The sequence below is a fragment of the Petaurus breviceps genome, unplaced genomic scaffold (genome assembly GCF_028583685.1).
Source record: "Petaurus breviceps papuanus isolate PSGF00001 unplaced genomic scaffold, PetGlider_PUasm1.0 118, whole genome shotgun sequence".
Taxonomy (NCBI): Eukaryota; Metazoa; Chordata; class Mammalia; order Diprotodontia; family Petauridae; genus Petaurus; species Petaurus breviceps.
Genome location: NW_027185616.1, coordinates 7,672,162 through 7,696,408, shown reverse-complemented (window position 1 = coordinate 7,696,408; position 24,247 = coordinate 7,672,162).

Sequence of the window (24,247 nt, the reverse complement as noted above, 5' to 3'; positions counted from 1 at the left end):
TGACTTGAGATTTTGTCATTTTACTCTAAAAGAAGGTCCTTGATTACTGAGAAAACTTGGGCCCCATTTATTGGCAGTTGCTAGCTTTGCTTATAAAATGATTGTGCTCAGAACCTTGCTGTCTCAGTTTCTCTTATTTTTAGATTTCCATTATTTAGGTAACAGGTTATATGTCTGTGTCATCTCAAAAGAATTCAGACTCAGACTGTCTCCAAACCAAGTAAAGGTGTTTGTTTGGGGCAAGGTACCCAGTAGGCTTTTCTCCTTAAGGGAGGCAGCAGCCTAGCCAAGTTGAGCTAGGGATATATATAGAGGAAGGGTGCCATGTCGGCAGGAAGATTAGGTAATCAGGGACATGCTGAAAAGGGGTGGCAGCTCAAAGTTCTGATTTCCCTGAATGCAATCCAATCCTCCTCAAGGTGGGGGCCAAACCACAATGCAAATGAGATGCTAATGAGCCTAGGGTCACAGAAAGGTGATCAAAGAGCAATAGTGAGCAGTTTCGAAGGTCCTTTGCTCAGTTTCAAGGCCAGCATCCTGTTTGGGCCATGTGCAGGACATGCAGGCTTATCTTTTGCCTGCAGCAGGAAGTTACTATTTTGCTTGGTTTTAGGGCTAAACTCTATGTTCATTGGCCAGCACATTTACCAAGGGCACAGGAGCCTCTGTTACTCTCATCAGCAATCATGACAACATGCTTTCTTGATCTTCTCATAGCACAATTGAGACTTTAAATCCAGATGTTTCTGCCATACCCAATAATGGGATTACTGGGTACAAAAGCATGAACAATTTTGTCACTTTTTATAATTCTGGGTTTTTTTTTTCAGAATGGTTGCCCCAATTCTTAGCTCTACCAACAGTGGCAACATCCTTGTCTTCCCATAGCCCTGGGTCACAACTTCCTGGTTAGTCTCCCAAACTAGCATACCAACATACAATAACTTTACTGATGCTACTATATGTTCCCATCATCTCCTTTCCAGTCCCCCTGCATGGGATTACCCATATCTATTTCCTTCTACATTCACCCCTACATGGCAGGAGAATGGGGTAAACATTTTTTTCTTTGACCGGGCATGTTTGTTTTCCTAAAACTCTCATAATGTGCTACCAGTTCCTAATAAGCAATGCCCTGTTTATCTGGGCTCCCAGAAGGTCCTCCTAAAAGGGAGAAGACCAACCCATTTTCTCTTCTTCCTGACTTTATCAGGACATCCATCTAGAATGACTTGCCCTCCTTCATCCTTATCAAAGCTCCCAACTTCTCTAATCAGGGAATCTTGTTTGCTATAGGTTTCCCTGCCCTTCCTCTACTAGGGCTGCATGTACATTGTACTCTGTTCTGTATTAGCAAGCACCCTAGCACACCCAGGAAGGCCTGCTAGCACAGGTTCTTTTGATCTGCTTTACAAAGGAAGGACAACTTTAAAGGGGTTAACAATCCCACTTTTAATTACATTCACTAGTTCAGGTGATATCTCTGATCAGCACCCTGAACTTGGAGGAAATACAAACAGAAAAAATACTAGCAGAGAAATGAGCATAAAGACCAAAAACAGGGCTTCAACTGTACAATTTACATACATCACTGGATCAAGGGAGCACAGATATTTAAGCAGTCAGGGGGCTCTGAATATATAGCGACTCAGAGTCTCAAGCAGGAAATCAAAAGATCCTTCTCATGAGTGAACCCTCAAAACAAAAGACTAACCTCCCAGAATATATAACAAAGACAAGGCATCTGATTGGACGAGTGCCGAGAAGCCTGAGAGTTCTCATGCCCCAGCACTTAGTTAGGAACTCCCCACAGCCCAGAGACTGATTAGCTCTGGGCCAGGGCTCTATGTGCCTATTAATGGGCAGGGAAGATCTTCAAATTCCCTTAACATTACACCTTCCCAGCACTGTTGGACCCACTTTATCAGTCTCAATTCCATGTCCCATTTTCATTTGACTGCTGCTCAGTATGGGTCTTTGACCCCTCTCTTCTCAGTCTTCTCTTCTTGGTTCCACTGTATTATTCTACAGAGAGACAATAGTACTTTGGTTGCCTGATAAGAACGTAATTAGGTAACTGAGCAAGCTGTGATGTACTTACTTGATAGCTGAGAAGTAGCTCTCTATTAGATAGTTTCCCTACCTTCCCCTACTCCCCTCCCCACTCACCTTGCATGGTGTATGTATGTGTTGTATATGTAGACTGTCCCAAAAGTTTTAGTGCAGTGATATGTTTTTTTTTTTCCTCCTTAGCTTTTTGGAGGGCAATTTGGGGCTAAGTGACTTGCCCAAGGTCACACGGCTAGTTTTTGTGTTAAGTGTTTGAGGCTGGATTTGAACTCAGGTCCTCCTGACTCCAGGGCTTGTGCTCTGTTCACTGCACCACCTAACCACCCCCAGTGATATGTTTTTAAAGCTTAAAACTCCACCAACACTTTTGGGACACCCCATGTACTTATGTTCATGTTTATTTCCTGTAACAGAATATAGACTCCTTGAGGGCAAGGACTGTTTATCCTTCTGTCTTTGTATTTCCAGTGCCTATGACAGTGCCTGCAAATAGGTACTTAATATGCTTGTTGATTGATTGATATAAAAATGAACCATTGGCCTTAATGACTCCATTAAGAAGTTTTGTTTGATTGTTGTTGACTATTTTTACGGGAAACTGTAAGTACTAATTCTGCAATGATCTGTTCCATATCATGGGGGTTAGGGGCCTGGTGCCCCCACAATATGGAAAATCTGGGTAAAATTTTTTGGCCCTCCCTTTGTATCAGAGAAGGATCAGTTTTTCCTTTTTCTTATGTGGGGTGTTTTCCGTACCTCATTGTAAAATTGGGGTTGATGTTATATAATACTATACATGTATTTTATGCTTTTCTGAGTTTATGAACTTTTCCTGACATCTGTTAGCTTTCATGTGTCATCTGTGACTTCCACAAAACTCCTAAAAAATTCCCATTTAATTTCTTATGCCGACCTATGATATAATGAAACCATGATGAGGAAAGTCATGATGTGGAAGGGATAACTTTAGAAATACTAGCATGCCAGATAGGGACCATTTGAACTCGGCTCCTGTAGTTACTAGGGAAAAGAGAGAAAGAGAGAGAGAGGAGAATAGAGGTAGATGATATAGAGATCTCTTATTCCTGTTCTTCTTGAGAGTCCTCATTGGAAGTACACTATACAATGCCTACATCTACTTTCCATTGTCCTATGGATGGTATTTATTTTTAATATTTTGAGACTGTAATATTCCATATTTTGCTGCCATATAGCAACATTTATATGAATATTTCTTTTTAAAAGATTGAATTTTATTTCCAGCAAATGTTTGAGATGATTAAATGTGTTTTATAATTGCTTAAAGAAAATCTAGTCTGGGGCGGCTAGGTGGAGCAGTGAATAGAGCACCGGCCCTGGAGTCAGGAGGACCTGAGTTCAAATCCGGCCTCAGATACTTAACACACACACACACACACACACACACACACACACACAAAAACCTAGCCGTGTGACCTTGGGCAAGTCACTTAAACCCAATTGCCCTTAAAAAAAAAAAGAAAATCTAGTCTGCTTTCCTCCTCCTGTGTAATTCTGGACTGAACCCATGGTCTATTTCTACTTTATATATCAGAAATACATAGTGATGGAAAAACTCTATAGGTTGTGTGTCCAACAGCCTGTCATAATCTGAGCAAAGTATATTCTTCATCCTCTTGGCCTTTCCTTTTGAAGGGTAACCCTTACCTTCCAGGAGACTCTGTAGTGGTCTAGGGCTTTATGTTGCCAGCATGATATTATCCACGAACAGAAGCATTTAAAGGACCATCCATAAGGATTCCTTTTCCAATCTGAACTCTTTGAGGATCTCCTCCAGCACAGTGGCAAATACACAGACTAGCATACATCTCCCTCATTTACACTTCACCTGATGTTTTTGATTAGATTAAGGGTTTTTAACTTTTTGTGTGTCATGGACTCCATTGGCAGTCTGGTGAAACCTATAAACTTCTTAGAATAATTTTCCCAAAAAATATTTATAAAAACAAATGTTTAATTTAATTTAGACATTAGTGAAAATAAAGATATACTTTTTTCCCATCCCATATACTTATATTCCCATATACTTTTATCCCAACCCTGCCCACAGGGTTATTTCTATTGTTATATTTTCCAAAACAATCTTCATCTTCTTCCTCTCTCTCCCACTAAAACTAGAACTCTCTCCCTTAGAAACTGAGCTCCAATAAACTTTTTCCTTATCTTAGCCAGAACCAGGCCTCCATAACACGATGGATATCATACAAGCTATCTTCCTCACCCTCTTTTCTAATTTCCCTATATTGGTTGTCTTCTCTCATTAGAATGTAAACTCCTTGAGGACAGGGACTATCTTACTTGTTTCTTTTTTATGAGGATAGGGGTTGTCTTGTTTACTTCCAAATGTAGGCCCCATGGTCCTTTATGGTGAAGCAATTTGTTATAAAATTTTTTTTGCTGATCTTTCTATTTTTCTTGTTTGTTGTCCTTTCACTTTTGCCACTTAACGTCGTTGGGCGACCTTGCTTAGTTGGAAGTCTTGACAAGTTTTCTTTGAGTTGGTTTTGTCTTATATGGCTTCCTTCTATTTCATGACACAATGTTGCTTGCAATTATCCATAATCCTTTTTTGTAAAACTTTATAAATGAGTTTAGATGTCGAACTGTGCCTTTGGCCTCTCTCTGTCTCTGTCTCTCTTTCTGCTTTGCAAGTAAGTCAAATGTTTGCTGACTCGTTAAATGTTTGTTTTGGTTGTAGCAATGGATTTATATTTATTAAACTCCTGAATAAAATTATTATGTTTTGATGTCACTTTTGTTGTCTATCATTTTTATGATCAATTATTGTTTAAATACTTAGAGTCAATAATCTGCTGTGTTTTCTAAACAGAATTATTTCTCCTAGTTTTTTACTAATAATGATTACAGTTTGCTAATTCTAATCTTTGCTCTGATAAATTGCTGATCTGTGTGTACATAGGCTGCTAATTTAGGGATAAATACCACATCCATAATTTCATTTTTGTAATGTTATTTTTTTTTTACCATGTGTAGCATCTAACAGTTCTTTTCTCAAAAAATATATTCATGATGTAAAGATATGGGATTTCTCTGTGATCTGCAAGTCTTTGGCCTCTCATTCCTTCTTCCTGGGCCATACTTTCTAATAAATATTTTTAATATCCTCATTTTTTTTCCCATCTTTGCACCGTCACTGAATTTCAAAACATTTGTTTTTTTTTTTTTTTGGAGGGCAATTGGGATTAAGTAACTTGCCCAAGGTCACATGGCTAGTATTTTTGTGTGGGTGTTGTGTCTCAGGCCGAAACCGAACTTGGGTCCTCCCGACTCCGGGCCGATGCTTTTATTCACTGCGCCACCTAGCTGCCCCAAAACATTTGTTGATTTAATATGGAGGAGGAGACCTTATTAAACTCTTCATAGAATTTTTCTATTTCTTCATCCTCTGCCAATAATGTCTGTGCATTATCTGCAACTATTTTCTTGGTGGTATTTTTGCAGATACCTCCAACAAACACTGCAATACAAGATGACCGAATGTCTCATAAAGTTAAAACATATTGGCACATTGCCATAAACTCTGAAACATACAGCATATCCATTTGGACATATACCAAAACCAATACCACCAACTCCATTCTTTGCCTTGCCAATGGGCCATCCTTCCATTTAGCTGCAACATTCTTCATTTTCTTCATTGTGTCTATAGCAACAATGTTAAGATTTATATGATTCAGCAACTCCAACAGTTTATGCAGTCATTGGATATGTATCTTACATGTAGAATATCAACTTTATAGTTTATAGATAATCAAAAATAGTATAATTATTAGAATCTTCTGTGTCCCCCTGTTACTGTCACAGTCACTATAGCTGTATAAGGGAGTCTCCTTGACCAAAGGCCATTTTATATGGGCTTTGAGGTTGTTGTTTGCTTCCAAAGAGTTTATTACTGAGATGCCAGCCTATTGTGGCTGATCATCTTATGCAATGAGAATGGCCTTCAAGAAGCCAAATTAGTTTGTTTCTGGGGTCATACTTCAACTTTTTCCAACTTGATAGTGCCTACCAGAACTAAGGCTTGACTGGTATAACCTTTGAGTACCTACAGAACCTCCATTCCATGTCGATCCATTAGAGTAGGACTTTGTGAAAGGTTAATAGAGAATCTTCTTTGGTGGAGGGGAAAAATTGCTGCCAAGTGACCAATGGGTCAAAACAAATTATATAAATACAATTAAAACAAAATAATCGACCAAAAGAACAGCTTAGGAATGAATTTAACAAGCACCAGCAAACATGAACACTTCAATATAGGAAGAAGAAAAGAAAAAGAGGCAATTGTGAATTAGTGTAACTTTTGAGAACTCAAAGTTGCCATGATGAAGTAGGCATTGGAGTTGGATTTTATGAACAGAAACTATGGAAAACAAATAGTAGCTTTCAGAAATCCTTGTGGATTCTATTTTGTAGGTACTGGGACACTGGAATAGACTTGGAAGTTGGCTAAATTCATTGTGGTAGCATAACAACAACGTTTATAACTTTCTGAGGTGGGACTAACCTTTGTTATGTCATGGAACCCTTTGGCAGTCTGATGAAACCTAGGGACCCTTCTTCGAATAAAAGAATTTTCATACACAGAATAAAATACATAAAGATGTCAAAATGCTGAAAGAGAAAAGAAATTCATGAACCTTGGGTTAAGAGTTCTTGGAAGGAATATGGTACCTATCATCAGATAAATAATTATTTTGAAAATAATGTTAAATTTGTGTTTCTACTTCATTAAACATGAGGACATTAGTGTACATCCATATATTCAGATTTTGCGATTTTGTCAGCGTGAGAACCGATGGTGTTAATTTGATCTGGAAAAAAGCCTATTTCTTTTTTTAAAAATAGTAAAATGGGATTTAACCCACTTTCCTTTTATTATTTCCTGCTTTCTCATTCATCATCTGCAAATCTGCTGCTGCTAAGTAGCAAACAGAGAACAGGAAAGCAGAAAACATACTTCCTCAAAGTACAGCATTGCTCATGATTCTCAGACTCAGACCATTAATAAATTGCACTTAGAATGAAAAGCCCAAGCTGACTTATCTGTTGCTTTTCATTATGTCCAAAATAAAAGTAAAAGTGTGATATAAAAATTATTAGAAGGCCCTGACTCCTGACCCTGCTAAGCTACATGTTCCTGCGTGTCCACCTACAATATTTTCTGAAACAGCAATCATTATATACCAAACTATTCTCAGCATGATCAGTACTCATACTGAGATATCAAGTTATTAGAAACCTTGAACCTTTTGACCTTTTTGGGTTTGCATGGCCCTGACACCCTCCTATATCCTTTCTTCAGTTTCTGTAAACCTAACTTCTTTTGCATAAAGGAATATTCTTGGCATATTTGTGCCGACTCCTTGAGAGGGTCCCAGCTATTCTTAGCTCTACTGGTAAGAACTCTCTTGCAGGTGGCTCGCCCACTTGCCAGAATAGGTATAAGACTCTTGGGAATCCATGGCCATTGCCAGAGAGAGAAGGATGGTTCAGCACCCTGTGTGCCTGCATGCCTCTCCCAGTGACTTGGCTGATTCTACCTTTGTTGCTCACTTCCTTGAGGCTGCAGGCTGCTCCTGGATTCCAGCCCCAAGTCCCCTGACCCCATCCTAAGACTGCTTAAGTCCTAAGAAACTGCTTGCTGAAGAAACATCGTCTAGTTTTTTGAGTTTTCATGTCAGGGGATTTCCCGAACCCCTCCGGACTTTCCCTGGAATAGAAAAATTTTATTCTTTAAATGAACTAGAGGGACAAGGATATGCAAATTTGATAAGATTTGTGCACTGTGTGCATAGACTCCTGAGTCTATAGTTGCTACCAAACATAATAAGGGTCATGGGGAAAGAACTCCTCAAATAAAGGTAATTTTGAGCTAGTTAGTGGGTAGGACTGAGCTTTAAAAAAAATCATACACACCCCTGAATATAACAGGCAGCATGGAGCAACAGAAAGAACAATGTCTCTGGAGTCAGAAGACTTGAATTCAAATCCTGTCTCTGACACTTTCTATCTGGGTGTCCTTGGGCAAATAACTTACCTTTTTTAACTTTTCTCATCTATAAAATGAAGGACTATACAGACTTCCACTCTAAATCTATGATCCTTATGCCAAATATAGATTCATTCATTCTAGTTCAATATTGTGTTGTTTATTTGGTGTTGAATCCGTGTTTTCTAAATCCTGGAGGTCACCTCCTGCTAAGCCCAGTAGACTTAGTGGTGACCCTAGGTTTGAACTCATCATCTCTTTTGCTACTGCTTCTAAATCCTAATCCATAAACAATTCCACAAGTAGTTAACATTGTCTTTTTCTTTAAATCTTGGTGCCTCCTTTTCTTTCTTAGAGCATCATCCTAATGTTAGTTCCTTGTTTAATGACCATCAAGAGAATAATAATAGTAATAATAATAGCTAACATAGTTCTTCCTTTAGTAAGTGGACCAAAAAGTGAATTGTTCTGCAGACCTCTATGCAAACCAATATATAATATGAATTTAACCATGGATGTGGGGAAAGGTGGGAGAGAAGGAGGCAGGAAATGGACCACTGCACCTGTGGAATTGAGGGGGCCAGCACATGGCTCAAGAACACATGGGGGATGGGGACTCTAGGATCAGAATGTCTACCATATCCCTCACGTTGTCAGTCAAAAACAAGCACAAAACCAAAAAAGATTTTTAGAAAGAATTTTATTGCCAGGTTCAGCAGAGAAGGGAGCTAGAAAAAGGTGTGGCTAGATACCCCCTTGACCTTAGTTTTACATAATATTGACAACCACTGAAAGACCAAAAGGAAATTTCCAGACAAGACACATTGGTTGCTTGAGATGTATATCATCAGATAAGTATAAACATATAAGAAAGACTGGGTAAATCCAAAATACAAGCTATTGGGTGAACCCCAAACAAGACCTTGGTGGAGGCTTACAATGATTTCTGGCTCCACTGGAGGGTCTTTGGATCAGCATAGCCTATGCATAAGTTTTAGGTTAAACAATATCTAGCCATACAAGGTTAGGTTCAAACAATATAATAAATAATAAGGTTTCCCCAACAATATAATAAAGTTTTTCCCACAATATCTTGGGTTAAGCAATAAACAAGACTGGCTTAAACCAGTCTGGTCATTCACTATATAGGGTGAGGGTTGCAGCATTTGTGATTTCTCCAGGGATATTTACACAGCCCCACCAAATTCCATGGTCTAGATCAATCTAGATACCATTCCAGCTCCTATGGGCATCCATGTGAACATTATATTGATGATTTCATGATGATATATGGTGATTTGCCTTTACTACAGCAATATTTTGACCATCTACATAATAATCTCCTCAAAAGGGGGATAGGCAACCCCAGCAAGGTTTGTAACATTCTAAGGTTTGGTGTGGTCAGGTAAAACTGAGGTTATGCCTGTGTAGTCCCAAAGCAATATTCACAGCACTGACAGTGACTATGAATATGCCGGCACAGCTCTGAATCACAAAATATAATAGACTCTCCATAGAGAAGACAGAAGCAAAACATTTATCTAGACACCAGAAAACCAAATCCCAAAATCAAAAAGTCAAATCCTAACACCAGAAAGTAAAATCTATCATAGCAGCAAAGAAGTTAATACACCATAACACAGCAGGAATCCACACCATCTGTCAGCCTTCCCACAAACACTCACAAGCCTAGATGTCTGCTTCTCTCTCCTCTCTCTCCCATCGTGCAAGCTGCTCTCACTCCCAGCTTCCTTTGCCCTCTGCTCCACTCTTCAGCAAACTCCTCCCACCACAGGTGTCGTGTGATTATATTTGGCCTATTAGGGGGCAGGAAGGATCCTCAGATTCCCATTACCATTACCCATTAGCCTGAGACTGTAATTAACAAAATTCAAACTCCCCCACTCTTAATATACTGCTTCTATATATTACTATAAAAATGTTGCAAACATCTTTGCCCATTCTTGCTCAGTGCTTACATCCAATCTATCTATACCATCATAAGGAAGGGGGTTGAGTGGAAATAGGACAATGAATAGCAAAATGCCTTCACTAAAGTTAAGACTGGTAACACACATTAGTGCACTATGTATCACAGACCCTAGGCTCCTGTGTGAATTAGATTTTGCTACATTTAATGAGGGATTTGTTGGTTTCTGTGGCATCACCCCCAACCTTACATGTGGCAGACCATTGGATTCTGGTCATAACTATTTAAGGGATCTGAAAGGCAGTTTACTTTGCTAGAAAAACAACTTGCTAACTGCTTTTCAGTCTTATAAAAAAGAGATGCCCCACCCAGTGACCCTTTGAATATCTATACTTGTTAATGGGTAGATTGATAGTAGTTTAACAAAGCCAATTTCTGTATTAACACCATCTCCTACACTGATTAAATGACACTCTTAACTCAGTGGCTCTTTTTGTCCAATGACATGATATTCCAAAAATTGTTACTAATTATACTCTTATCAACCTGGCTATTGCACTGTTATTGCTAGGTAATCTGATTACCTGGTACACAGTGCAGTACATTGTGTGGTATGTGAAGAACAATGCCACAATTGCTGGATTTGTAGAGCTGGGCCTGTCTATGGTCATGAAGGAGAATCCTGGAGAGCTGAACCACTGAGGGCTGATGTCTATTGAAACTTAGAAATTCTTGTTAATGAAGACATTAATGTGCTCTAATTTTACATTACTAGGATGTGCTCTAATTTTCCAAGTCCCCAATTATGTTCTTCCTTTATGCTGTATATGCGTTTATTTTGTTGGTGAGCTTTATGCTGACAATATACAAATGTCATGGCAACCAGGGCCCTTAAAACCCTATTGTATCCTCCCATCATAGAGCCCTAGATGTATTGCAGGAGAGGTATGTATAAAACTTACATGGGCCAAAGATGGAGGGATGGATTGTGGGTTAAATGGACCATGGTTGTACGTGGGAACAAGAAACTCATATTCTTACTAGGTCAAGAATGATATGTGGCTAGAAGCCAACTCCATTTTGGTTGAACATTTACACATTCTTCTTGTGTACTGAATGTTTCAATCCCCTCCCTTCTTAAAAAGATTCAGTAAAACACATACATAACTTAAGGACAAAGCCAGATTTATATGATGCTGCTTATTGTCCATCCCATGCTGTTAACTACAGTGGTCTTCTGTAAGTAAATCTTCTAATAAAACTTAGATTGATCATCCTGGCTTTGTGTGCCTCTTTCCTCAGAATCCCAGCATTACAAACAGATGCAATAGGGCAATTTGGTATCTTGGTCTGCAGCACTACCTTATAAGACAGACACTGCAGATATTTTTAACTCTGTTTTATAGATGAAGGAACCAGGGTCAGGGAGACCAAATGGCTTCTCCAGAATCACATAGACAGGAAGAATCATTATGTGGCTTTAGAACTCAGATATCTTATGACTCCAAGTTCATTACTTTTTTCAATATCCCATGCTGCCTTTCTGATGGTTTCAATAAACCTTTTCCTTCTTTTATATTTTTACTTTTAACGTGACTTCTTTAGAAGTGATAATTATTTTCTAAAGCAATCAAATAAATGAAAGATTGGGATATAAAATGGGTTGTGTTAATTTGAACATGGAAATATAATTATTCTTAAATGAATTTTTAAGTCAATTGTGGATCCAGAAATGATCATTGATAAACCCAATCACTGTGATTATGTTTTGCATAGTAATTCATACACAATGGTGACATTTTTATGGATGATACAATAATATTCTCAGGTGTGGAGGCAGCAGGGTGCAAGAGAAAGAGAACTGAATTTGCAGTCTGAGGACCTCTGTTTAAATCCCATTGCTGACATTTATTATCTATACTAGGAGATCTGGGGCAAGATATTTAGCCTCTTTGGCCCTCATTTTGCTCATCTGTAAAATAAGAGGATTCGGCTAGATGACTTCTCAAAGCCCTTCGATTTCTAAATCTTCTATTCTGTGGGGGTCCTGGACACATTTTTGTCAGAGTTATTCATTCGTTGCTGTTGTTGCTGATTTCCCCACTATGGAGAACACCCCAGGGTGGGAGCTCCTTCTACTGATGCAACACTTGCAACTTAAGAGTTTAAAGAGTTGTCTAGGGCACTGAGAAGTTAAGTCACTTGCACATGGTCACCCAGCCAGCATATGTCAGACATATACTTTGAACCCAGATGTTCCTAACTCAAAGCCTGGCCTCTATCCACTGACATGTTACCTTTCCTTGGATGTTAGAAAGGCAAATGCTCTGAATAACATAAAAATGGGAGAACAGGAGGTTATTTAGAGGCTCTTCTAGGATTTGAAGTTCAATATTTAAAAGTACAGCCAGTTCTACTCCTTTGCAGGTGTCTCATTTCTTCCCTTCATTCCCACTCCAATTTCTTTTTTTTTTTTCTTTTTGGAGGGGGGAAGGCAGGGTAATTGGGGTTAAGTGACTTGCCCAAGGTCACACAGCTACTAAGTGTTAGGTGTCTGAGGCCATATTTGAACTCAGGTCCTCCTAACTCCAGGAGTTAACTCTATTCACTGCACCACCTAGTTGCCCCTTCCAATTTTATGTTATTTTTATTTATTTATTTTTTGCTTTTTGGAGGGCAATCAAGGTCACATGCCTAGTAAGTGTGTCAAGTGTCTGAGGCCAGATTTGAACTCAGGTCCTCCTGACTCCAGGACCAGTACTCCATCCACTGCTCCACCTAGCCACCCCCTTTTATTTTATTTTATTTTTTTTTGCTTTTTGGAGGCCCCCCCACCATTTCAATTTCCCAGGTAGCACAATCCCATCTCACCGCTTCCAGTCCTAAACTATAAATCTTCTCACTTCCTTCCTGCTAGACACATAATAATGTAAATATTTCTAGCTGGTATGTAATAAGGTCCCTTATTTGCAACAACTTTACATATTTCTTTGCTTGCTTACTTATGTTATAAATGCAAAAATGGCAGGACAAAGGTTTATATTTATGTTATAAAGCAAGAAAATTGATCTAATTGATCATTTCTGCCTTTGACTAGATAGCCCATTGGCTAAGTGGGTCTTAATCTGAAGTCTGTGAATTTCCTTAAATTTTTTTGATAACTGTACTTTAGTATAATTGGTTTCTTTGATAATCTGTGTATTTTATTTTATTCATTTAAAAATATTATGAGAAGCAGTTGTGGTGAGTGAAATCTGAAATAACTGAGGAAATAAAGGTTCAGGCTTTCAAGCAAATCAATTTATTGTCAAGGTGGGCAGTTGCACAATAAATTGGGACCAGGCTGTCCCCAGTAGGCACTGGTCCCTGAATATAGATTTTGCACAACTTTAATACATTATAAGAAAACAATAAACAGAATATAAGATTACATAATCATATCTTGTTGGAACGAAGATCAGGGACTTTCTGAGTTGGGAGGAGGAGAGGAGTTTGGGGACTTTCTTAAATGTGAAAAAGGATGTTGCTCATTTCCCACAGTTGGGGTGGGGGTGAGGGATGTTAGGAAATAAAACCTAAGTCTCAAAATGGAGTCAGTTTTACAAGATAGAATCAGTTGGGCTCACACAATTCCTATAGGGTCCTTAGGCTTTAGCAGAGTGCTGAAGGGTTCTAGGATGCAAACAAGCTTGAGCACTCTTGCACTAATCCTATGGTTTTTCTCTTTCGGTCTTCCAGTGGATACCTTGTGATTCTTAGAATGTAATCTGTAAGTAAGGTGCTTTATCTAATAAATTGGGTGGGAAGAGTGCTGGGTTTGGAAAGAGAAGCTCACTCCCCTACTTCCTAGCTAGGTGGGCATAAGCAAGCCACCATGGTACAGTGAATAGAATACTAACTTCGCAGTCGAGAGGAGTTGGGTTCTAACCTCTCTGGTTTCTGTAGACTGATCGACTTGCACTAGATGACCTTGAGAAGAAATTAAGGATCCCAAAATGTTTAAGGGGTTAGGTCCCCTATAGCTTGCCTTTTGTTACAGCATTGCACTTTGCTCTGAGAGCTGAAGGAACAAGGATGTCTGTAGTTCCAAGGAAGAGAAAGGAAACCAGTTCATTTCTCCTGTAGAAGAAATAAATCATTTAGGGCATTCTAACTGGCAAGTAACTAAGAACTTCATAAAATCATAGATCTAGAGCTGTAAGACACTTCAGAAACTATCCTAGTCCCACCCCCTCATTTTCCAGAGGAAGAGAATAAGAAGTTGTGACTTGCCTAAGTTCACACAGGTAGTAAGTATCAAAGGAGATATTTGGTCCCATATCTTCTGATTCCAGTTACAGAAATATAGGCCACAAAGGACAAGCAAATTATGCAGACCCTTTGATCCAGCAATACTATTACTAGGTCTGTATCCCAAAGAGATCATTAAAAAAAGGGAAAAGGACCTACATATGCCAAAATATTTATAGCAGCTCTTTTTGTGGTGGCAAAGAATTGGAAATTGAAGGAATGCCTATCAATCGTGGAATGGCTGAAAAAGCTGAGACATGTGAATGCAGTGGAATATTATTGTGCTATAAGAAATGCCAAGCAGGTGGATTTCAGAAAAACCTGGTAATACTTTCATGAACTGATACAAAATGAAGTGAATAGAACCAGGAGAACATTGTACACACTAACAGAAACATTGTGTGATGATCAACTCTGACTGACTTAGCTCTTCTCAGCAATACAATGATCCAAGACAATTCCAAAAGACTCATGATGGAAAAAGCTATCCACATCCAGAAAAAGAGCTGATGGAGTCTGAATGCAGATCAAACCATACTGTTTTCACCTTTATTTTGTGATTTTTTTCTTTTGGCAGACTGTAGTTTTTTTTTGCAAACTGTTTCTTCTTTCACAATATGACTAATATGGAAATGTTTGTCCTTCCTTCTTGAAGAGGACCATGACATCAGGGAGGTGATACCATGGCATGCAAGTGAATTGGATTTAAGAGAGGGAGGGGTATGCAAAGCCATCAGTCTCACTTTCTCCTCCAGAACCATCTGGATTCAATGGCAAGATATAGGTCAGGACAACTGGAGATGGCCCTAGATGCAGTGGGTAACCTTAACCTTTTTAAGCTTTTATAGTCTTTAATAGATCTCAGTTTGACTGAGGCAACACCTAGGCTAGGCAAGAAATGAAGCAGAGAATGGCTTCTTTCCTAGTCAAAGAAAAAAAATAAATCTAGGAGGATAAAACCCTCAGGATTTCTGCAATTGTTTCTGTTAAATAGTAATGGCTAGGTGGCACAGTGAAGAGAGCACCGGCCCTGGAGTCAGGAAAACCTGACTCAAATCTAGCCTCAGACACAACACAAAACTAGCCATGTGACTTTGGGCAAGTCATTTAACCCCAATTGCCCTACCTTCCCCCCTCCAAAAAAAAAAAAAAGGAAGCAAAAATAAATAAATAAATAGCAATATAGAAATAGGTTTTACATGATTGCACATGTATAACCTATATCAAATTGCTTACTGCCTTTGGGAAGGAGGGAAGGCATGTAGAAAGAAAATTTGGAACTAAAAATTTTTTTAGAAAACAAATGTTAAACATTGTCTTTACATGTAATTGGAAAAAATAAAAATACTATCAAAAAGAAAAAATATGGGTCATCTAGAGAGAGGTGAGATAGATAAGAGATAAATTCAAGAATAGCCAGCTTGTTTGCTGTGCTTTGGTAGATAAGCCCAAGCCCCACTTGGTCACTGTTTGGGCTCTGATGGCTCAGAGTGAATGTAAACAGCAATTATTTCTGTTTTGTCCAGACCCTGAGAGTCTTCACCTCCCAGATTTTTTTCTTACTAGGTAAAAGAATCTACTCTCTGCCTTATTTAACTGAATGAAATTACTTCAGTCAAACTGAGACTTATTAAAGACCTTAGCTTAAAAAAGTCAAGGTCTCCCACTGCATCCTGGGTGGAAACTGCACTGTAATGGATGCTTCAAAATTAAAATGACATTAAACTAAATAATAATCTCCTAGAAGATTTAAATTGTTCATCACCTCCCTGAACCCCTCAAATGTAATATGGACATTTTTATGATTTAGTTAAAGGAACACTATCTTTCAAATGTTTGGTTTTACCTTTCTTTTGTCCTGCAGTTTTATTTTAGCCTCATGCTCCATCTTCTGGAGAAGAAACAACATGTAGTGACTATGATATATTGACTAACATTCAAAATCTCTCTCTGGATCTGTCAAACAATCCTTTCAATGTCTCATAGTGAGTTTATTTTCCCCTGATGGAATATTTCACTTCTCCTGGGGTATTGCTTGTTTTCTCTCTCAAAGAATTTGAGGACTCAGTAACAGTAGATTTCCCTTCTTATATTTATGCTTTTTTCTTTCAGTGAAAGACCAGGTGAAATAACTTTTTTTCCTCCCACTATGAACTTTCTTTGATCTATGTTATCAGTGAATAGGTATTACACATTATTTTCTTACTCCCTTGTGAAATCAACTTCTCTGCCCTTTTGTTACATTTTATTCATGCATACTTTATTCCACAGTCCCTTTGTAAATGCAGATTTTAGGAAATGTTATATTTGCTTCCTATCCTTGAAGAAACCAATTTTGATCCATTTTTTCCCCAATTTCCAGAGTACAGGCTAAAGGCTTCCTATAAACAGAGGGGATGCAGAAAGTTTGTTGGTTGTGTCAGTAAATTGGTAGCCACATGAGGAATTTATAAAGTTTCATCCTGCGTCCATTCTGCTTTAAACATTCATGTTTATTAACATGAGCATAAAGTGATTTTTTTAAAGCTCTCTCCTCTTCTATTACATATATTCTAATGAGTAAACTACATTTTGGAGCTATAAATACCCAAATCAACTAATTTACCAATTCATTTTATATTAGATATTTTACTATATTACTTTCAGAAGTGCAGCTAGGTCCTGTTTAGGTTGGAACAATGAATCCCACAAAATGGTCCCATTATTCAAATTCTCTCTTTAAATTTCATTTGGGCCAGAACCAATGACCATATTTTACATAGTTGTCATTTTGAATAGTGTGAAGTCTAACACATGACTGACTACCTGATGGTATTTGTTATTCATACTAACCAGGCCCCAGCAGTTGGTACTGAAGTACTTTTACTGGGCTGGACCAACTAAGGTTCTCTCCTAGGACTTTGAAATTTAGAGATCCCTGATAAGACTTATATTCTTTAAACAGTGGGAAACAAATCATTTTAGTGAATGAATAATTAGTCAAAATGGGAAGCTACCCAAAGAACTAGAAACAAAGTTTGCTATTGTTTGTCCTTCATTTTCAAAAAGGACCAATAATATCACTTAAATCAAACTCACTCATGGGTCATGACATCACTTTGTGCGTGGTATATCGCATCCACCATTAGACACAATTGATGTGTTGACACAGTACCTAGAACACAGTAAATGCTTAACAGTTGTTTATTGATTATTAGTTTTGCTGAATAGAATGCTTTCTTCCCTTTCCTTTTTCAATCTTGATTTCAAGAAACATATTTTTGAGTAGGAGAGGAGGAAAGGATGTATTTTGAAATGAACATGATATAAAAATCATTGAAATAAATAAAAATAAAATAAAAACAAATGCTAGTCATTCATTAATTTTAAAAAAAAGTATGTTATTTTTCCCCAATTAAATGTCAAGACAATTTTTAGCATCCATTTTTTGAAAGATTTTGAGTTTCAAATTCTTCTCCCTTCCTCCCACCCTGACCCTCTTCCGAAAATGGTAGGCAAAAATTTGGTATAGGTTATACATGTGCTATCATGCAAAACATTTTCATCTTAGTCAGAAATGCGAAGGAAGCAGACCCAAAGGAAAAAAAAACCCACGAAGAAGGATAAAGTAAGTGGAAAAAAACTACATTTATAGGCACTCAGAGTCCATCAGTTCATTATCTGGATGTGGATAGCATTTTCCTTTGTGAGTCCTTTCTACTTGTCTTGGATCACTGTGTTACTGAGAAGAATTGAGTCATTCATAGTTGATCATCACACAATGTTGCTGATATTGTGGATAATGTTTTCCTGGTTCTGCTCATTTCACTTCGCATCACTTTGTACAAGCCATTCCAGGTTTTTCTCAAATTTATATGTTCAGGGGAAGCCAGGTGGCACAGTGAATAAGAGCGTCGGGAGACCTGGGATTGATTCCGGTCTCCGATACTCAGCACCCACACAAAAATAATAATAACTGGCCATGTAACCTTGTAGCAGCAAGCACCCCAAGCGCGTCCTCAGGGTTTGCTGCCCATACAGGTTCTTGGATCTGCTTTGTTAAAGGAAAGCAACTCAAAAATGGGTTAACAAGCTTACTTTAATCAGTCAGACATATATCGTTTACCTTGTTCAGGGGAAAAAGGTCAGCACCCCGAACTTCAAAGCATACAAGCAGAATTATCAAGACAGAAACAGATCAAGTAGACAGATTTCCAAACTGTCCAATCATTACATCCATACCCAATCAACATCTGGGTTTTTCAAAGCTGGGGGACTCTCAACAACGGCTTCCCAGAATTCAGATCAAATCACAGAACACTTCTCAAAGTGAGTCCCAAAACAAAGCTACACATCAGGGCTTATATAGCCTTCTACTGGCTCAGAGAATGTAACAACCTTATTGACCCACTGGCCAATCAAAAAGTATTTACTGAAAAACAAGCCTCCCACCCCCATGTTTCAGGTGCACTTTAGCCTAGGGGCAGGGAAGATCTTTAAATTTGCATTCTCATTACAAACCTTCAGCAAGTTACTTAACTCCGATTGCTTAAAAAAAATTTGCATGTTCATAATTTTTTATTACACAATAGTATTCCATTACATTCATATACCACAGCTTTCTCAGCCATTCCCCAATTGGTGGATATTTCTTCAATTTCCAATTTTTTGTTACCATGAAAAGTCCTACTATAAATATTTTTGCATTGTAGGTCTTTTTCCCTTTTTTATGATCTCTTTGAGATACAGATCTAGTAGTGGTATTGCTGGATCAAAGGGCATATGCCTTTGGGCATAGTTTCAAATTGCTCTCAAGAATGGTTGGATCAGAGGAGTGGAACCGAGATGGAAGAGTGAGAGCAGGGACTTGCTTGTGATCTCCCCCAAACCTTTCCAAATACCTGTGAAAAAGTGACTAAACAAATTCCAGAGGTATAGAACCCATAAAATGACAGAATGAAGTGAATCCCCAGCCCAAGACACCCTACAAGGTCAACAGGAAGAGTTCATCAGGCTGGGAGTAGAACACGGTTCAGTGTGTGTTGTACCAGCACAGACAAGGCCAGAGCAGGCCTCAAAGGACTGAATCACTGGCAGCTGTGGTGGTTTCCAGGCTTCTCAACCCACAAATGCCAAAGACAGTATAGAAGGTCAGTGTGAAAACTTTGTGGGACCTTGGTGAAAGAGGAACATGGTCCAGCCCCAGTCCTGGGTGGCAGCAGAGGCAGCAGCAGCAGCAATAACTGCTGCTACTTCCAGAACTCTGGGTCCACAGACACTGGGGAATTGAGTGGCTGATACAAAACCCCAGAAGCCTGGGACAATATATCTACTTCCACCCTCACCCCCAGTGGAAGCAGAGTCCTACCCTGACAAAGAGTTAGAAATTCAAGTGTTTGACTGGGAAGTTAAGAAAACAACATAAAAAAAATAAAACCTCAGACTATAGACTCTTACTTTAGTGACAAAAAAGATCAAAACATACAACCAGAAGAAGACAACAAAGTCAAAGCTCCTGCATCAAAAGCCTCCAAGAATGGTTGGATCAGTTCACATCTCCACCAACAGTACATTACTATCCCACTTTTCCCACATCCACTACAACATTTGTCATTTTCTCTTTTTTGTTATATTAGCTAATCTGATAGGTATGAGGTGGTACCTCAGAGTTGTTTTAATTTGCATTCTTCTAATAAAAAGCAATTTAGAGCACTTTTTCATATGTGTATAGATAGCTTTGATTTCTTCATGAGAAAACTGCCTGTTTATATCCTCTGACTATTTATCAATTGGGGAATGGCTTGTATTCTTAGAAATTTAACTCAGTTTTGAGAGTTTGAGAAATGAGACCTTTATCAGAGACACTTGCTATAAAGATTGCTTCCCAGTTTTCTGCCTTCCTTCTAGTCTAGGTTGCATTGGTTGTATTTGTATAAAAGTTTTTAAATTTAATATAACTAAAATACTTATTTTACTTTTGTTTGGTCATGAATTCTTCCCCTCTCCTTAGACTGGATAGGTAGACTATTCCTTGCTCTTCTAGGGCATGCACCCATTTTGACCTTTATATTGGTATATGAGGTGAGATGTTGGTCTGTACCTAGTTTGTATCCTATTGTTTTTCAGTTTTCCCAGGAGTTTTTGTCAAATAGTGAGTTCTTATCCCAAAAGCTGGGGACTTTGGGTTTATCAAACACTGTTACTGTGGTCCTTGATTACCATCTTGTGTACATAATCTATTCCACTGATCCATCACTCTATTTCTCAGTCAGTACTAGATAGTTTTTATGATTGCTGCTTTATAATATAATTTAAGATCTGGTATTGACAGGCCACCTTTTTTTTCCATTGTATTTTTTTTTTCATTCATTCCCTTGATATTCTTAACCTTTCATTTTTCCAGATGAATTTTGTTGTTATTTTTTCTAACTTGATCAACTAATTTTTTGATAGTGTCATTGGTACAGCACTGAATAAGTAGATTAAGCATTTTTTTATATTGGCTGTCTACCTATGAGCAACTGGTATTTTTCCAACTGTTTAGATTTGACTTTGTGTGAAAAGTGGTTTATAATTGTGTTCATATAGTTCCTGGGTTTGTGTTAGCAGGTAGACTCCCAAGTATTGTATATTGCTTAGAGTTATTTTAAATGGAATTTCTCTTTCTATCTCTTGCTGCTGGGCTTTGTTGATCATATAAAGAAATGCTGGTGATTTACTTGGGCTTATCTTATATCTTGCAACTTTGCTGAAGTCATTAATTATTTTGAATAGGTTTTTAGGTGATTCTCTAGGGTTTTCTAAGTATACCATCGTATCATCTGCAAAGAGTGATAGTTTTGTTTCCTCCTTGCCTATTCTAATTCTCTTGATTTCTTTTTCTTCTTTTCCTGCTATGGTTAACATTTTTAGTACCATATTGAATAAGAGTGATGATAATGGGAATCTTTGCTTCACCTCTGATCTTCCTGAGAAGGCTTCTAACATTTCCATTACAGATAATGCTTGCGAATAATTTTAGGAAGATACTTCTTATCATTTTATGGAATACTTGCTTTATTTCTATGCTTTCTAGTGTTTTTTTAACAGGAATGGGTGCTGTATTTTGTCAAAAACTTCTCAGCATCTGTTGAGATAATAATATGATTTCTCTTGGTTTTGTCATTTATATTGTCAATTATGCTGATAGTTTTCCTGATATTGAACCAACCCTGCGTTCCTATGTAAGTCCTACCTGGTCATAATATATGATCCTTATGCTATGTTGCTTTAATTGCCTTGCTAGTATTTTCTTTAAAATTTTTGTCTCAATAATCATTAGGGAAATTGGTCTATAATTTTCTTTTTCTGTTTTGGCTCTTCCTGTTTTGGATATCAGCACCATATTTGTGTCATAAAAGGAGTTTGGGAGGACTCTTTCTTTATTGATTTTCCCAAATAGTTTATATAGTATCAGAATTAGTTGTTCTTTATGTTTGGTAGAATTCACTTGTGAATCCATCTGACCCTGGGGATTTTTTCACAGGGAGTTCATTATTCAATTTCTTGTTCAATTTCTTTTTGGAAGATGGGATTATTTAGGCATTCTATTTCCTCATCTATTACTCTAGGTAACTTATGTTTTTGTACATATTTATTGATATCTTAGACTGTCAGATTTATTGACATGTAATTGGGCAAAATATTTCCTAATGACTGCTTTAATTTCTTCTTCATTGGTGGTGATTTCACCCTTTTCATTTTTGTTCCTAGATATTTGATTTCCTTCTTTCTTTTTAAAAATCAAATTAACCAAAGGTTTGCCTATTTTATTCCCCCCCTTGAACCAGTTTCTAGATTTATTTATTAGCTCAACAGTATTTTTTTTCCTTCCAGTCTTCTTCATCTCACCTTTGATTTTCAGGATTTTTAATTGGGTGCTCAACTGAGGATTTTAAATTTGTTCTTTTTCTAGTTGTTTTTAGTTGCATGCCCAATTCATTGACCTATTATTTTTCTATTTATTTATGTAAGAATTTAGAGAAATAAATTTCCCACTAAGTACCTCTTTGGCTGCATCCCATAGATTTTTGTGTGTTGTCTTATTGTTGTCATTCTCTTCAATGAAATTATTGTTTCTATGATTTATTCTTTGACTCACTCTTTAGGATTAGATTATTTAGTTTCCAATTAATTTTAATTTGTCTTTCCACTATCCTATGTTAAATGTAATTTTTATTGCATTATGATCTCAAAAGAATACATTTAATATTTCTGCCTTTCTACATTTGATTTTGAAGGTTTTTTGACCTATTAGTCAATTTTTGTGTAGGAGCCATGTGCTACTGAGAAAATGTATATTCTTTTCTGTTCCAATTTAGTTTTCTCCAAAGGTCTGTCATATCTTTTCTAATCTTCTGTTTACCTTCTTAGTTTCTTTCTTCTTTATTTTTTCATTGGATTTATGGAGTTCTGAGAGCAGACATTTGAGGGTATAGTTTTGCTGTCTATTTCTTCTCGAAAATCACTTAACTTCTTTGAGAATTTGGATGCTATATGACTTGGTGGCTATATGTTTAGTGTTGATATTGCTTCATTGTCTGTTGTACCTTTTAGCAAGATGCAGTTTCCTTCCTTATCTCTTTTAATTAGGTTTATTTTTTGCTTTTGTTTTATCAGAGATCAGGATTGCTACCCCTGCTTTTTTTATTTTTTTAACTTCAACTGAAGCATAATAGATTCTGTTTCAGCCCCTTACCTTTACTCAGGGTGTGTTTCTTTGCTTCAGGTGTGTTTTTTGTAAACAACATATTGTAGGATTCTGGTTTCTGATCCACTGTGCTCTTCATTTCTTTTTTCTGGGAGATTTCATCCTATTTGCAGTTATGATTACTACCTGTGTATTTTCTCGACCCTATTCTTCCTTTTATTTGTCCTCTATCTCCTTTCACCCTTTCCCTCCTTGACAATATTTTGGTTCTTCTGTCTATCACCTCCCCTGGTCTGCCCTCTCTTCTGACAGTTCTGCCCCTCACCCACTCCACCATTATCCTCTCCTCCCACTTTCCTGTACACTAAGATAGATTTCCAAGTAAAAAGGGGGAAAAATAAGGGATTAAATTGAGCTAAACTTTACATCCTTACATGGGATGATAATACTTGTATTTCTTAAAAACTATCACTAATAGTACAACTAGAAGGAAAATACATAGTCAGAGAGTATGAGTATAAAGTGAATTTGAGGGAAGGATATAAAAAAATTAAGGGATGAGAAAGAGGAATACACTGGGTGCAGAAGGGAGGGAGAGGTAGAATGGGGTAAATTATTTCACATGAAGACGCACAAAAGACCTATTACAGTGGAGGGGAAAATGGTGATGGGCATAGCTTGAACCATATTCTCATCAGTATTGGTATTTTTTTCCCTCTTTGAACCAATACTGATGAGAATATTGGAGATCAAATTTTGGGTTTAATTATGGTCTTCTCCTTATGAAAGTTTGAAATCCTTCTAATTCATTGAATGACGATTTTTTCCCTTGATGCTTAATTTTGTCAGGTAAATGATTCTTGATTGTAGTCCTAGCTCTTTTGCCTTCTGGAATATCATGTTACATGACTTCCTATCTTTTAATGTTCCAGCTGCTAAGTCCTGTGTAATCCTGGTTGTGACTCCCGGATATTTGAATTGTTTCTTTCTGTCCATTTGCAGTATTTTTATCTTAATCTGATAGTTCTGAAATTTGGTTATGATGTTCCTTAGAGTTATTTTGGGATCTCTTTCCTTAGGTGATTAGTGGATTCTTTTAATGCCTATTTTGCCCTCTAGTTCCAGGATGTGAGGGCAGTTTTCCTTGATAATTTCTTAAAAGATGCTATGGAGATCCTCTTTTTGATTATGGCTTTCAGGTAGTCCTATTAGACTAATATTGTCTCTCCTAGGTCTGTTT